Below are 14,961 nucleotides of genomic sequence, written 5' to 3'. Positions count from 1 at the left end.
AATACGAAAGATCAGTTTGATGGACGATCGTCATTATCGTCCTCATCGCCAGGAGTCGCGTCGCAGCTCTCATCCTCCCACCGACGCGCCCGTCGATCGTCATTATCGTCGTCATCGTCAGGAGTCTCGTTCCAGCTCTCGCCCTCCCACCGACCAGCCCGTCGAGGTGCCCGCGGTGCGCGTCCTGACGACGCGCTATCTGCTGACGACGACTGGCTACAAGTACATAGCCATAGGTATCACGATCAAATCACCATGATACAGCACAAACACCACGCCTTCGTACGTGGATATCGCCCTGGGAGACAAACAAGGCAGAAAGATCTTCCTGACGCTCGACATGTGGAAAGGGCTGGTCGAGCGCAAAAGCGACATATTGTCGTGCATGGAACGCGGTCTCTCCGACGGAACTCGCCCCCCCTCGCCGATGTCGATCGAAGGGATGACGCTGCGATTCGGAATGATCAACAACACGCCGATCCTACGTATGGGGCTACCCAACCTGGCTCGCGTGGTGATGGTGCTCAAAACCCTGCTCACGCTGTACGATCTCCAATTTTGCGTCGATCGCGTCGTCCGGGCGCTGAGCGCGGCGACCGAGGAGGTCGATGCGAAGTATTCGCGCTATCGGGAGATAGCCGCCCACGCGAACAAGACGGGTACCTCGGCTCAAACTGGGATACTGAAGAGCGATTTCTTCGATCCTGACAACATCGTCGACTGCGCGAGATCGCCGCGCTCTGTTTCCGATCCTAATAACAATGTTGCGTCTACAAATATATATATATTCATACGAGCGAAACAATGTAAACACGCGTGTATTATTTTTCTAAATAAAGTAAACTACGTATCTCATCTGTGCGCTCTCTCTTTCTTTTTCCCCCTTTTTCCCACATCCGTATACCTATCTCCGCGCGACCGCGCTTACCCCTGATGTCGCGGCGATCGCGTCATCCGCGACGCGGATCGAAACGACCTTCGGACTGAGAATAAAACAACGACGAAGAAAGGCGATCGAGACCCGCGAAACGAACGACCTTGAACGCATTTTTTTTCCCGGAACGTCGAGAAGAGCGACCTCGGACGAGTTCGGACAAGTTCGGGCGAGTCCGGACGCGCCCGGACGCGCGCGAGCGAAACAAAAATTAGCGCGCGATTTTCCAAAACGGTCGGTAACGGCGCGAGCGCCGCTCCGAGCGCCCCTCCTCGGAACGCCCGCGTCCCCGCCCCGAGCCCCTGTTGGCGGCCCTGCGGCGCGATATTCCTATTTACCCGCCTAGGGAATTTACTCCCAACAAGGTCCCCACAAATACCAGTAAACAGCCGTCCCCCCGCATCGCGCTTCCCCCCTCGCCTAGCAATCTTTCCCCCCGCGTAGCCCCCCCTCCAATGACCCTTAACACCGTCCCTCGACCCCCTCACCCGCCGCTTACGGCGTTCCCCCCGCGGCAGCAAGGCACCCCCCGACCCTCCTAACCGCAAGCGAGATCCCTGAGGCTCGGAGTGGCTGTTACTCTCCTGCTGAAGATTATTAGAACGAGATACGATTTATACCGCATTTAATTATCGCTATCAAGCATTTGAAAGTAACATCAATTTTGATATTAGGTAGTGTAAACGTAGCGCTCTGTATTATTCTATACGTTACGTTTTTATCAAAATTGTAATGAATTTATATTTGATTATTTAAACGCAAGGTTTATGGCTGATACGTCAGTTATCGGTTGTTGTTGGATTGAATTAACACCGGGAAGCTGGAAATTATATATATGTATATATTATTATATACGTGGCCAATATGGACACATGTTGGAACTAACTACACGATGCCAATTAAAAGTAGATATTGCTTGGGATGCTTTTGTAGCTCATGTCCCGGAAGGAGAATGGTCAAAAATAGCTCCATTCAGAATTCTCAGTTTTTTGATATCGAGTGCGCTGGACGCGAAGGTAATTATTGTATTTTTTTCTTTTCTTTTTCGTTACTGTAATACCTTTTACCGCGTGAATTTAATTATAAATATTTTCTACAGGTATCTTTCCGGAAACGAAAGATGACCCTGTGATACAAATTGCTAATATGGTTATAAGACAGAGCGAGAACCATTTTTAAGAAATATTTTTACCCTCGATACTTGCGCGCCTATCGTCGGTTCCCAGGTTCTAAGCTTTGACATAGAAAGTTTAATGTGTTGGAGGTAAGCTAATTAAAACGTAGGATAAGTATCCGGTTATATCAATTGTTTATTAATGGTATTATTTTCTTTTGCAAGAAATGGGCTGACTTTGTGCGACAATTAGATCCTGACATTTTCACGGGATATAATATAAACAATTTTGACTTCCCGTATCTGATTAATCGTACGCAACATCTCAATGTTAAGAATTTCAACTTCCTCGGTCGAATAAAAAATATAAGTCTGTGATCAAGGATCATGTGCTGCAGAGTAAACAGATGGGTCGTCGTGAGAACAAAACGATTAATTTGAAGGAAGAGTTCCGTTCGATTTATTACTGGTAAAGAAATTCATATATGAACACGATTCTTTCTGTTGTATCACAGCTTTAATAAAATATGTACTTTCTAGGTATTAGTCCGAGATTATAAACTGAGATCTTACACTCCAAACGCGGTATCATATCATTTCCTTCAAGAATAAAAAGAAGATGTCCAGCATAAGGATATTACGGGATTACAAACGGAAATGCACAGACACGTCGACGTCTCGCTATATATTGTTTGAAAGATGCCTACTTACCACTTAGATTGTTGGACAAACTAGGGTGCATTATTATCTATATGGAAATGGCAAGAGTTACGGGAGTATCCATTTCTAGGCTTATTGACTCGCGGGCAACAAAATCAAAGTTGTTTCTCAACTTCTACGTAAGGTAATAACACAATTAAAGAAAGAAGTGATTGTCTTGATATTGATGATTAATCATTTCTCTTAATGTGGTTGTAGCCGGACGGAGGATCGACATTAACCACACGCCCTCGAGATCATTAATTATCACGGTCGCCACTCGATTTTAACCTAGGCCTATCGAGAAAGATACTGATGAATGACCAACCTTTCGCTGACTTTGCTAATTCCCCTTTCTACGACTCTGTTTCAGCTCCCATCTGTCTCCGGATCGACCCGCTGGACATGTTGGACCTCTCCGCTCAAGGGACTTCCTTCGCTTCTGTGCTGGACAGCACCGCTTGGCTGGGCCTCAGCCTCTGTGCGTGTTCGTCGATGGAGGATTTCGGGCGGCCGACAGGCGATATTACGATTTAGGATAGGTAAGTCTTTGCAGGTTGTCTCAGATTGAATGATAGTCGTCACACGTATGTTTTCGCAACAAGAGTTAAGTTATAATTATTTCCCTTTTGTTCAGTTACGTTACATGGACTCGCGGTATAACGCCCCGTTAAGCGGGATCGTTTCTCGTTCTCGCTCGCTGTTAGCGCACGCGTTGAGATCAATTATCTATCTTACGCCGGATGCTCCTGACTACAGGAAGCCAACACTATACGCCGAGTATGTTTCTAAGTGAGACGAGTGCTCCGATGCGAGAACCGTTCGCATCGAGAGCCGAGAGACGAATTCCTCGATTCCTCGGCTCGGCTGGCCTACCTCGATCGAGTGGGGATCGCCCCACTTGTCGCGATCGCCGGACACCTGTGCCTTCAAACAGCAGCTGTGTCAATAGCCTCGTGAATGGTTCTTATTGTTTCGCGCGCAAACACCTTTTGTTCACAGCCGAACATCTGGCCAACATCTGCATTTACTCGCTACGCAGTAGCGCAAATACTTCCGCATTCCGCGCGCTTTCACTTTTCGCGCAAACATGTTTACGCTCGACGAATCGAATCTTGGAACGATCCAGAAGATTCTACATGTTTCCGCTCGCTACGATTCCCTATGCTAAGTTCTATCGCGGGTTCGTCCTCGCGGTTACGCTACGCCTCCACCTCGCGTTGCCTCCTTTGCCGCGCCGCGCTCGGAACCCATCGATAATTGATGGATCGACTACGCGGCGTTTTCGTATTACGCTCTCGCTTCGATAATCCGATTCTGCCTACGGTCGGCTATTTCGCCTTGCCCCGCTCGGATTACATCGAACCTCGCTGGATACAGTACCCGTCAATTCCGCCTCGCGTTCCCACGTCGATAATCCGCTCTTGCCTGTGGTCGGCTACTTCGCTTTACCGCGCTCGGATCGCATCGAAACTCGCTGGATACATTACCCGTCAACTCCGCCTCGCGCTGATGCGTCGATAATCTGATCCTGCCTACGGTCGGCTATTTCGCTTTACCGCGCTCGGATCGCATCGAAACTCGCTGAATGGATCATGTCGGATCCACGCGTTATGCTACTATGTCGGTGAGTCGATTTTGCCATCGGTCGGCGCTTTTGCCCTACCGTGCTCAGAACTCATCATAACTCGCTGAGCGGCATACTCGGTATTCATGCATCGCGCTCCTATGCTGCTGGGTCAATTCCGTTATCCGTCAGCTATTTCGCATTACTGCGCTTGAGACTCATCGCAAACGCGCTCAGCAGCACACGCGGCGTCTATGCATCGCGCTCCTAGTCTGCTGAGCCGGTCCCGTGGTTGGCTCGCAAGTTCGCGCTAACGCGCTCGAAACTCATCGCGACGCGCTGAGTGAAATACGCGGTGTTATGCATCGCGCTCCTAAGCAGCTGAGCCTATCCCGCAGTCGGTTTCCCAGTTCGCGTTATCGCGCTCGGTACTCATCATAACCCGCTGAGTCCAGTCCGCGGCGTTCGTGCATCATTTTTCTAAGCTACTGACCCGGTCTCGTGGTCGGTACGCCAATTCGCACTATCGCGCTCGGAACTCATCGCAACGCGCTATTGTAGCCTCGCGCTCGTTCCCCTATCTCCGCGGAATCCGTTTTTGCCGGACAGCGAACTCAACCTTTGTTCGCTGTCGCGCGATGCGTCCTCCTTCTCATGCATCCGCGTATGCGGTTAATAATCATGACAAACCTAAGAAAAGAAACTAAACAAATATGGATTGGCTGGATTGCCACTTAACCCCTTTTCCTCTATACGGCTGTAGCCAAATTAATTCCGCTTATCAGGGTTTGATGCTTATCCTAGTTTCGCTAAATAATAAACGCTCGCGTCTAATTTCTATATTGACGGAGTCATCGCGTTCCTTTTTATTTGATACATGGGTATATATATATGTAGTCTACAAGCTAAATTGTCTATGTACATTGTGCTGAGTCCTAAACCACCGCACTGGGCCGCTAAGCGCTTTGCGCTTCTTCGCTCGACGTAGCGTTGGGCGTCGCTTCGGCTCCCGACGTCCTCCGCGTCTGGTAAGCAGCCTCCTGGCCGCTCGTCCCGGGCTGTTCGCCATGCGACCGTCTGTCGGTCGATCCGGATCGTTGGCGTTCCAGCTGGACTATGGGCCGCTTCGCCGGCACCGGCCTTGGTTGCCCATATCCCTTTACCGAGGTGATACGCATCGGTCAGCGCCGCCCCGGTCCTCGGCGAGATCATGATGCCTTGGTCGCGCTCGGTGGGTCGCGGTCATCGGACGGCTGCATGGTCGGACCAGGGAAAAGGATTACTTGCTGCCAACGCATCAGGGCCACGGTACTGATGAGCAATTCGAAGGAGCGACCGTCATTGAACCTAAGCGTGGCTACTACAATGATCCAATAGCTACTTTAGATTTCAGTTCCTTGTATCCTAGCATTATCATGGCGCATAACTATGTTACACGACGTTATTAACCGTTGCTAAAAGGTAGAAACTCAATATTCAGGAAGACTAAATTACCACAACTCCCAGTAATTTATTATTTGTTAAAAGCACCGTAAGAAAAGGGATTCTTCCGGAGATTTTGGAAAACCTATTGGCGGCCAAGAAAAAAAGCAAAGGTAGAGTTAAAGCAAGAAACGGAAACCATTGAAGCAAAAAGTACTCGATGGTAGGCAATACGCTTTGAAAGTGTCGGCAAATTCCGTGTATATGGTTTCACGGGTGCGCAGATGGGAAAATTACCATGCTTGGAAATCTCTTAATCAATAAGAAACACGTTATGCTGGCCTGTATTTTACGAAACCCGATAAATATGACAAAATGGATTGCAAAGTTCTCGAAACGGTGCGCAGAGATAATTGTCCATTGGTAGTGAACATAATGAATACCTGTTGCAATATATTGCTTATCGAAAGGTACATTATTTCTCCTTCGTGCTTCATTCAAGTCGTGCGTATTGATGTTATGAATAAGCAATAAGTAATTGTAACTTAATGTTACAGAAATCCAAAGGCCGCAATGGATTATGCCAAACAGGTCATTAACGATCTTCTATGCAATCGTATCGATCTATCTCAATTAGTCATCGCGAAGGAACTGACCAAAGACAGATTACGCGGCGAAGCAAGCGCACGTTGAGCTGGCGGCGAAAATGAAGAAACGAGATGCCGGAAACGCGCCGAAACTCGGTGACCGAGTGGCGTATGTGTGTACAAGCGCAGCTAAAGCCACACGAGCATATCAGAAGGCGGAAGATCCCGTGTATGCATTGCAGAATAATATCCCAATAGACACGACCTATTATCTAGAGAACCAATTGGCGAAACCTCTTGTACGTATCTTTGAATCTATCTGTTAGGTTCTTAACTACGTACAACTTGCTTGTGCTTATTATACGTTTATTCGTATCTCTATACAACAGTTCTGATTCCCGCGCGCTCACGTCTCGCCCCTTATCGTACTGCCAACCTCTAGGCTCGGTCGCCCCCTGAGTATATTGGCGGCGCTGCGAACATCTCCCCTGGTAATAAATCTCGTAGTCCTTGTGCCAATCCAGAGGCCTGCGAGTCCGAGTGGGATACCTGCTGCTTTGTGGGTCAATTTCTTGCTGCGAGTTAATAGTAGTTTTTGGACTTTCTCAGCAATCTCAGGGGTTGACACATTCGTAGGGTCCTACTTCTATGGACACCGGGTCATTCGGTTGCGTGTTAATTCCCAGGTCAATAAGTAGTTCGGGAGCTCCACCTGGGTACTGGGATTGACGTCATAGTAGCGTGGTCGCAATTGATTTGCATAAGCCTTAAAAGTCCGTAGTCCATATCTGGATTGCGCCACGACTTCATACAGGGCCGTGCCGAACTTCTTACAATTAGTGACTTGACCCTCGGCCCAGTAGGATTTATTTCCGGAGTACATGGTTACCAGCATCAGATCGCCCGCTGCAAACTCCCGGAGTTTAGCTCCGTGTTTTGCGTTGTATTGACATTCCATTTCTTTGTTTCGGAGTATCGAGTCTCTAAGTTTAGGTCGTAACAAATCTAATTCTAGAGGTATTTTCCTACCGATAAATGCCTCTGCTGGGGACTGGTGTCCGGTGAGACTCCTGTTGGGTGTTGCACGATAGGAATATCTGCAGCGGCATTTTCCGCTCGTCCGTCCTCTGAAATCTTCTTGATCGTTCTTTTGAACGTGTCGACGAATCTCTCCGCCTGACCGTTACTATGGGGTTAATAGTATGCCGTAGTCAGGTGTTCGATGCCTCGTATTCTTAAATATGTTGCAAACTCGTCAGATACGAATCGGTCCATTGTTGGAAACAATTAAGTCTGGGTTACCAAATCTTGCGAAGTATTGAGAAAGCTACTCTATGATACTGGAGGATGATGTTGACTTCATGCGAATGATCTCCGGCCACTTAGAGTATGCGTCCACGATGACCAAGTAGTCCTCACCTGCTTTTGGTGCTGCCCAAATCGATGTGGATGCGCTGCATTGACTTTGTCACAATTGGCCAAGATGATAATAAAGTTTTAAACGGGTAATTTGGCTGCAGTGCACAGGTTGGGCAGCCTCGAACTGTGGGTCTATATCTTTGTCTAGACCCGGCCAATAAACGTAGCTACGAGCAAGGCTCTTATTCGGCTGATGCCTGGATGTGCTGAATGTAATGATTGCAGTATCTTCTTGCGATATATGCTTGGAACGACTACCTTTTCTCCTAACATTATACAGCTTTTAACAAGCGATAGGGCTCCCTGGTGTAGCCAAAAATCAATTGCAATATTCTTGATTTGTGATTTCCGCTTTGGCCATCCTTCTCGAATAAACCTTGCTATTCTCTTAGAACTGGATCTTGGGCTGTTGCTTCGGCGATTTGAGTTGCTGTTACTGGTGTCTGCGATCGCTTCTTTGCATATGTGATTAACTTCTAACTCTATCTTTGCGATGACATAATCTTCATTGTTTTTGGTATCCGTTGCAGTAACCTGGAGAGCACGTCGACGTAACCGAAGTCGTCTGTGTTAACGTGTTTTATTCGAAGTCATAGGCCATTAGACTTAAAGCCCAGCGCTGAATTCTGTTTGCGACGTGTGCCGTCCTTTGGAGTTATGCCGAATATATGCACTAGAGGCTTATGGTCTGTACGGAGTTCGAATTTCTTCCAAAGTAGTATCTGTGATGTTTTGTATAGCCCAGACGATTGCGACGCCTTCTTTTCTATTGGCTATAGTATTTTTCTGCTGGTGATAGAGCTCTGGACGCACAGGCGATGAGTCTTTCAGTGTTATCTGGCATTATGTGTGCTAAATATGCGCCGATTCCCTCGTTGGATGCATCTGCGGCTACAATTAAGGGGTAGATCTGGGTCATAATGGACGAGTTGTAACTCTGATGTTAGTAGCTGTTTGAACTTGCAAAATGCTTCTTTGCATTCTGGTGTCCAACGAAATTCTACGCTTTTTTTAGTAAAGCGTCCATTGGGGCCTCAGTTTACGCATATTCTTTATGAACTTATTGTGATAATTAATAGCTCCTAATAGTAATCTGAGCTGAGGTGGTACTGTGGTGGGTGCTTGTCATATCACGGATTGCTTTAATCTTCTCAGGATCTGGTTTGATTCTTGTGCCGTCTATTATATTTCCTAAGTATAATAGTTGATTTTTATAGAATTCGCATTTAGACAATTTTACACGAAATCCAAGATTTTGTAATCGAGATAGTACCTTCCTCATGATGTTGTCGTGTCCTTCTTGTGGTTTGTGACAAATAATAAAGTCGTCTATGAATGTATCTGCTCCTTCTATATCTCCGAAAGCTTGTTCCATGTTTTTTCTGGAAGAGTCCCGGTGCTGACTTACTCCTAGGTGCTAGGCGGTTGCATTTAAATAAACCTTTATGGGTGTTGATTGTTAATAGTTTGCGAGATTCTGGGTGTACCTCTACGTTCAGGAATGCATATGAGATGTCAATTTTTGAGATATATTTGCATTTCCGTACCTTTGCGTAAATGTCTTCTGACAGAGGTAGTGGGTGCTGACACGGCTATAGCTGTTCGTTAAGGCCTGTGCTGTAGTCTCCGCAGATTCGTATGCTGCCGTTTTTTTGCGGGTTACGACTATAGGTGCTGCCCATTCTGAAAAATCAATAGGTGTGATTATTTGGGCATCGACTAATCTTTATATCCACTTTCGATTAACCCCATGGAGGCTAAAGGTACAGACCTCTTTGGACGGAATACTGGTTTGGCATTAGGTTTCAATGTGAGTTTAGGTTGAAAAGCGGTAACACACCCAGGGGTGTCGCTAAACAGCTTGGAAAACTCTCTGATGAGCTGGTCTGCAAATGCTGCTGGATCCACTTTGATTGTCGCGCATATGGCGTTTCGAGGTGGGGAGCAGAAATGAGTTCCGTTACTCAGTGAGCTACGGTGCAGAGCGGTGCAGACGAGCGCGCTATCTCTAGGTCGGTTACCGTCCTACTTACAGCCACGGTCGATAAAAGGTTCAAATACAGAACCGCGAACGCGTAAAAATGGTCAGTCACGCTGTATTGCTCGCACGTGCATTTGATTAAAAAAAACATTTTTAATACAATTTGATACACACAATAATACGTATTACATACAATATAACAATCATAAGTGAATAATGTAATTATAATGTATTATTATGCATCTGCAACTATTATTCCACCGACTAAGTATGTGTCTACTGAAATAATATAATTACAGATAATATGATAATTATAATTACAACATAATTACCTATAATTATTCTATTGTATACGTAATGCATATGTAATTATATGAAAAATTGTTTCGCGATATTTTATAATTTTTACGATGTCGCATTATCTTCCGTATCTTATTTATAAGTAAATAAAATATTAAAATTAAAAGCTAAGTAATGTTACGGCCGATATTCCGAGCAATATTAGGGTATTAATAAAAAGCTATAATACATTTGAACTCATTTCTGCTCCCCATTGTACTTCAAATAGGCCGAGTTTTTCCATAAATCAATTCCTAACACATTCAGTTTGGGGTTAAGGAACACCTGAATTGTGCCAGTATGCAACTTATCCTTGAATTGGACCCTGGCGTCGAATTCGCCGATGAAATGCATGGCGTGGGCAGTAGCACTGCCTGCCGATATCATAAATGGTCTTAGCGGTTGCGGGTTCAGTTTTTTATACAGCTCCTGTGAAATGATGGTGACGTTGGAGCCAGAATCCAATTGAACGACCACTGGTACTTCATTGACTTGTATCTCGATGTACTTGCGCGAGGCGTCGAGTTGATTTGATGTCGCTTGACATACAACAAAGTTTGATGTGTGTTCCTGTTTTGCATTTTTTTGATTATCTTTAGCTTTTTGTCCAGGCGTGGACACAAAATCATTCTACATGCCCTATTTTACTGCATATTTCACAACTGTGATTCTTGAAAGGACATTCAGATTTATAATGGAGTTGTTCGCAACCTCAACATGGTGAGTTTTGGCTTCTTCCTTGGGTGTGAGTCCTTGGGTTGTTAGTACTCCTGACTTGTGTCCTTATTGCGGCCACCTCTGCTGTCTGCAAACATGCGGAGTTTTTTTGATAGTGAGGAATCGTTGGCCTCTGATACCAGAAGTTCTACTGAAAGTGCGTTGCTCTTCTCAGGGTCCTCTAGCAGGGTTAATAGTCGCGTGCGAATTCATTTTCAGTTTGCGGTTTTAGTCCAATTGCAAATATCAGCGATTTGAATTGATTTTGAGTTATTGAGGAGACCTGAAATTCTTCACACAAGCGATTAACCCTAGCTTCGTATGTCACGTAATCTTTTTCAGTTGATTTTTCTATGTTCAGACATTTATATCTTTTGTTGAATAAAGACTCAGCTTCCCTGAAAATGGTCTCGAGTTTTTGTACTGTTTCTACAAATGATAAAGTGTTGGGCACTCTTGGCAAAATAATGCTAGCATACTTGTCGTAAGCTTCTTGACTAAGCTTTCGTAACAGTAAACGTACCTTAGCTGCATCTTCTAGGTTACGTCCGTCCTTCGTGAATACGTCTTCATGTTTTTATATCATTTTGCAAATAAGGAAGAAGGTTCCGGTTTGAAGACGTCGATACTGCGGCTGAGCGTGTCTTGTACTACCTCTGGCGGGTTAGCTGTTTGACCCATGTCGACGTGTCTCATGGTCTCTGCGAGTGCATCGATTTGCTTTTGCATGTGCGCTTGGAGCGCATTTTGGTTAACTTGAGCTTGTGCCTGTTGTTGCGCATCTGCGCCATGAGAGATTGTTGCTGCTCGAGCAGTTTTGCAAGAAGCGCGTCTGCCATGACGTTGGTGCGTCGGTCACGATTATCCTCGTCGCCACTGTACAACTGCTTGTGCTTATTACACGTTTATTCGTATCTCTATACAACAGTTCTGATTCCCGCGCGCTCACGTCTCGCCCTTATCGTACTGCCAACCTCTAGGCTCGATCGCCCCTGAGTATATTGGCGGCGCTGCCAACACTATCCTCGGCGAGAAGGCTGAATCACTTCTCCTGAAATAAGGAGATCACACGCGCACAAGATGCATCACTGTGTCTGTCAGTGCTTACAGTACGGCAGTACTACAAGCAATAATACTCAGTAGTACTTCAAAGTATTGAAGTGGTCAGTTCTTTATCAGATTAATATTCGGAGTACTATCATGATAGTACTGCCAGTACTGTAAGAACTAATAGGCACAGTACTGACCATTCTGCAATATTCATGAGTATTAACATACTAATACTGTCAATACTACGAGTACTGATCACTCAGTACTGAGTACTGATTGCTAGTACTACTTTTTCGTAAGCTGACTGACTGACTGACTCATCAACGCTTAACCCCTGAACCTAGAAACATGAAATTTGGAAGAGTGCATTCCTCTCATGACGTAAGCACCCACTAAGAAGGGATTTTTAAAAATTCACTCCTAACGGGGTGAAAAAGGTTAAAATCTATTTACACGGATTCATTAATCTCTTAGGCCCGATGAGATATTAACAAAACAAAAAGTTTGAAAAATATAGCAGTTATTTTTGAGTATTGGAAGGCATAAACGACTAATATTACGTTTTTATTTTAAAGCAGAGAATACTTTATTTCACGAGAAAGTCGCTACTTTACCAAAACACAACATTTAAAGCAATAAATTGTTGATAAATTAAAGTCTTTTTGTTAATGCGTGAATACTTTATTTCGCGAGAAAGTCGCTGCTTCACCAAAACACAACATTCAAAGCAGTAAATTGTTGATAAATGTATATTGAATATATATGTATGTAAGTATTGGAAGGCATAAATGACTAATATATATGTCGAAATAGTTAACGCATATACTTTCCACGCGAGACGAGTTGTTCACATGGGTTCGTGGCGCGCTTTACAAGCTTGTTTATATATATATATATATATATATAAATGAATTAGACAGTGCTCGTAATTAATTAGTGTTTATTATGTGTATTAATTTTACAGCGAATACATTCTACGCATAATACGAAAAAAAGCATCAATTCTTTCGTTAAAAGTGTTTTTTTAACATATTCCGTCCTATATCATATATCTATGTAGTAGGTAAGCTATGTTAGTTCTAACTGACCCAGTGGGATCTGAGGAGGGGTGAGGGGGAGGGAGGTACCCCGCGGGTTAGGGGGAGGGGGGTACCGCGTTTTTTCGGGGCGCCGCGGGGGAGGGGGAGGGGGGTACCGCGTTTTTGGGCGTCACGGGGGGGGGTACCGGCGTTTTCGGGCGCCGCGGGGGAGGGGAGGGGAGTACCACGTTTTCGGCCCGCGCCGCGGAAGAGGGATCCGCGGGGGTGAGGGGCGATCGCGTTCGCGTTTTCGGCCGCGCCGCGGGGGAGGGGTCCGCGTTGCAACGGCCGCGTCGTTCCGCGTGACGTCACACGGCACGCTCCCGCTCGCGTTATCTCTCCTTCGCGCGCGATCTCTCGCTCCCGGCCGCCGGCCCGCGTTCGCGCGGTCCCTCTCGCGCCCTTATCCCCCCGTTTGCGCGCGTTTTTTCGTTCGCGCGGTCTCTCTCCCTCGTTCGCGCGCGGTCCCTCTCGCTCCCGTTCGCGTTCTCGTTCACGATCGCGTTTAAATAAATTTATATTATACAAAGAAAGTTCGCTACCGCAGGATTTGAACCAGAAACCCCTGGCTCTTGAGTCAGTCACCTTCAGAATACAGGCCATAGTCTCTTAATTTTATAGACAATAATATGTATACACTAAAATACTGTAGGCTATTTACACAGGCTATTTACACAGTTAAAATTTACACAAAAACACACATAGGACACAGATTACACGGTGAAATTAGATATAATGGGTCTCCACATGACGAACAAAAGAGTATATCCATGAGGATATACGGACATGTGTCATGTCTGCGAATAGCGTATAAACATCGAGAACAATCCGTGTATTCTGACAATGCATGACGCACAAAACTTCATATGTCCTGGAGTGAAATAAGAGTATATGCAGCACATTTTTGTTCAGAGGATTTAACGCATTTACTTCTGCTTGATTCACACTTTGAAAATTTCGTCCGGAATATCCTCATCAACCATTTCACTATCATAACACGAATCGTCTGACAATATTGTGTCATCATTAACTTCAATTCCTTCCTCGTCATTCACTTCCATTTCTTCAAACGTTTGCTTCAACTTCCATTCTTTCTTTTCCTTCAAACTGCAATTCTTCGAAATCCATTTTCCAGAACGTTGTATGCTTCAAAAAGCGCCAATACACACTGTGCTACTATTAAAATCACACAGTGCAGACAGTACAAACAGTCGCAACACTTGAAATTTTCGACAAGACAAACACGTCCGAACACGATCAAGCACGCCAACCGACTCTTACTTCTAGTCCTCGACTACTGAGCGTACCTTCAAATTCGTCCTTCTACATTTCACTATTGTCACATCGTTGGTTTTATCATATCTAATTTCACCATGATCTCAGCATCCATACAATTGCGCCTTCCGAAAAAATCTACAATGTGCAGTTTTGCACGTGTGCGATGAAGTCACCGCGAAGCACGTATGTTCTTGAAAACGACATCGCGCCATTGATTTTCGATGATTCGATCTGTATAATTGCTATTGAACCGCTATCAAACGTCTTTAAAAACAACTAAAACATCTTTAAAACGGCTTTTGAACAGCTTTTAAACAACTAAAACATCTATATATACTACAAACTATGTAGTAAAAGGAAAATAAAACATTTATATATACATATATAGTTTATTTAAAAAAAATCATAATTTTTTCTGGTGTCGCGACCACCAGTTAAATATTTTTAATACATTTTGTAATGCGCAATTCTTAACATGTTTTCCGCATCTTACAGTATTAGTAACGTCTAGATTATTTAAAGAATCGATATCTTCGTAATCTGCATCCAAAGTTTCAATTTTAGATTTTTCCTCGCTTTATTCTCAAGCAGATCCACCAGCCATTCTCGTTTCTGGCATCACTTGACGTACACAAGAGTCGATGTCTCGACGCCCTCTCCAAGTACGGCCGATGTAATTAGATGTTTCGCCATGCTGTACGGCATGTTTCCATCCTCCCATCGTAGTCCATGGTGATTTGCAATCAACCAGGAAGCGCATGACTTGGCGGATTTC

At 45.1% G+C, this 14,961-nt stretch overlaps 1 pseudogene; it reads left to right on the top strand.

Annotated features, from left to right (window-relative positions):
* Positions 1-442: 442 nt before the first annotated feature.
* The window catches only part of LOC139823615 (DNA polymerase delta catalytic subunit-like), a 21,434-nt pseudogene continuing 6,915 nt past the window's right edge, over positions 443-14,961 (top strand).

The sequence above is a fragment of the Temnothorax longispinosus genome, unplaced genomic scaffold (genome assembly GCF_030848805.1).
Source record: "Temnothorax longispinosus isolate EJ_2023e unplaced genomic scaffold, Tlon_JGU_v1 HiC_scaffold_14, whole genome shotgun sequence".
NCBI classification, from domain to species: Eukaryota; Metazoa; Arthropoda; class Insecta; order Hymenoptera; family Formicidae; genus Temnothorax; species Temnothorax longispinosus.
The sequence above is the reverse complement of the archived record's forward strand: the minus strand, read 5'-3'. Positions and strand labels throughout refer to the sequence as shown.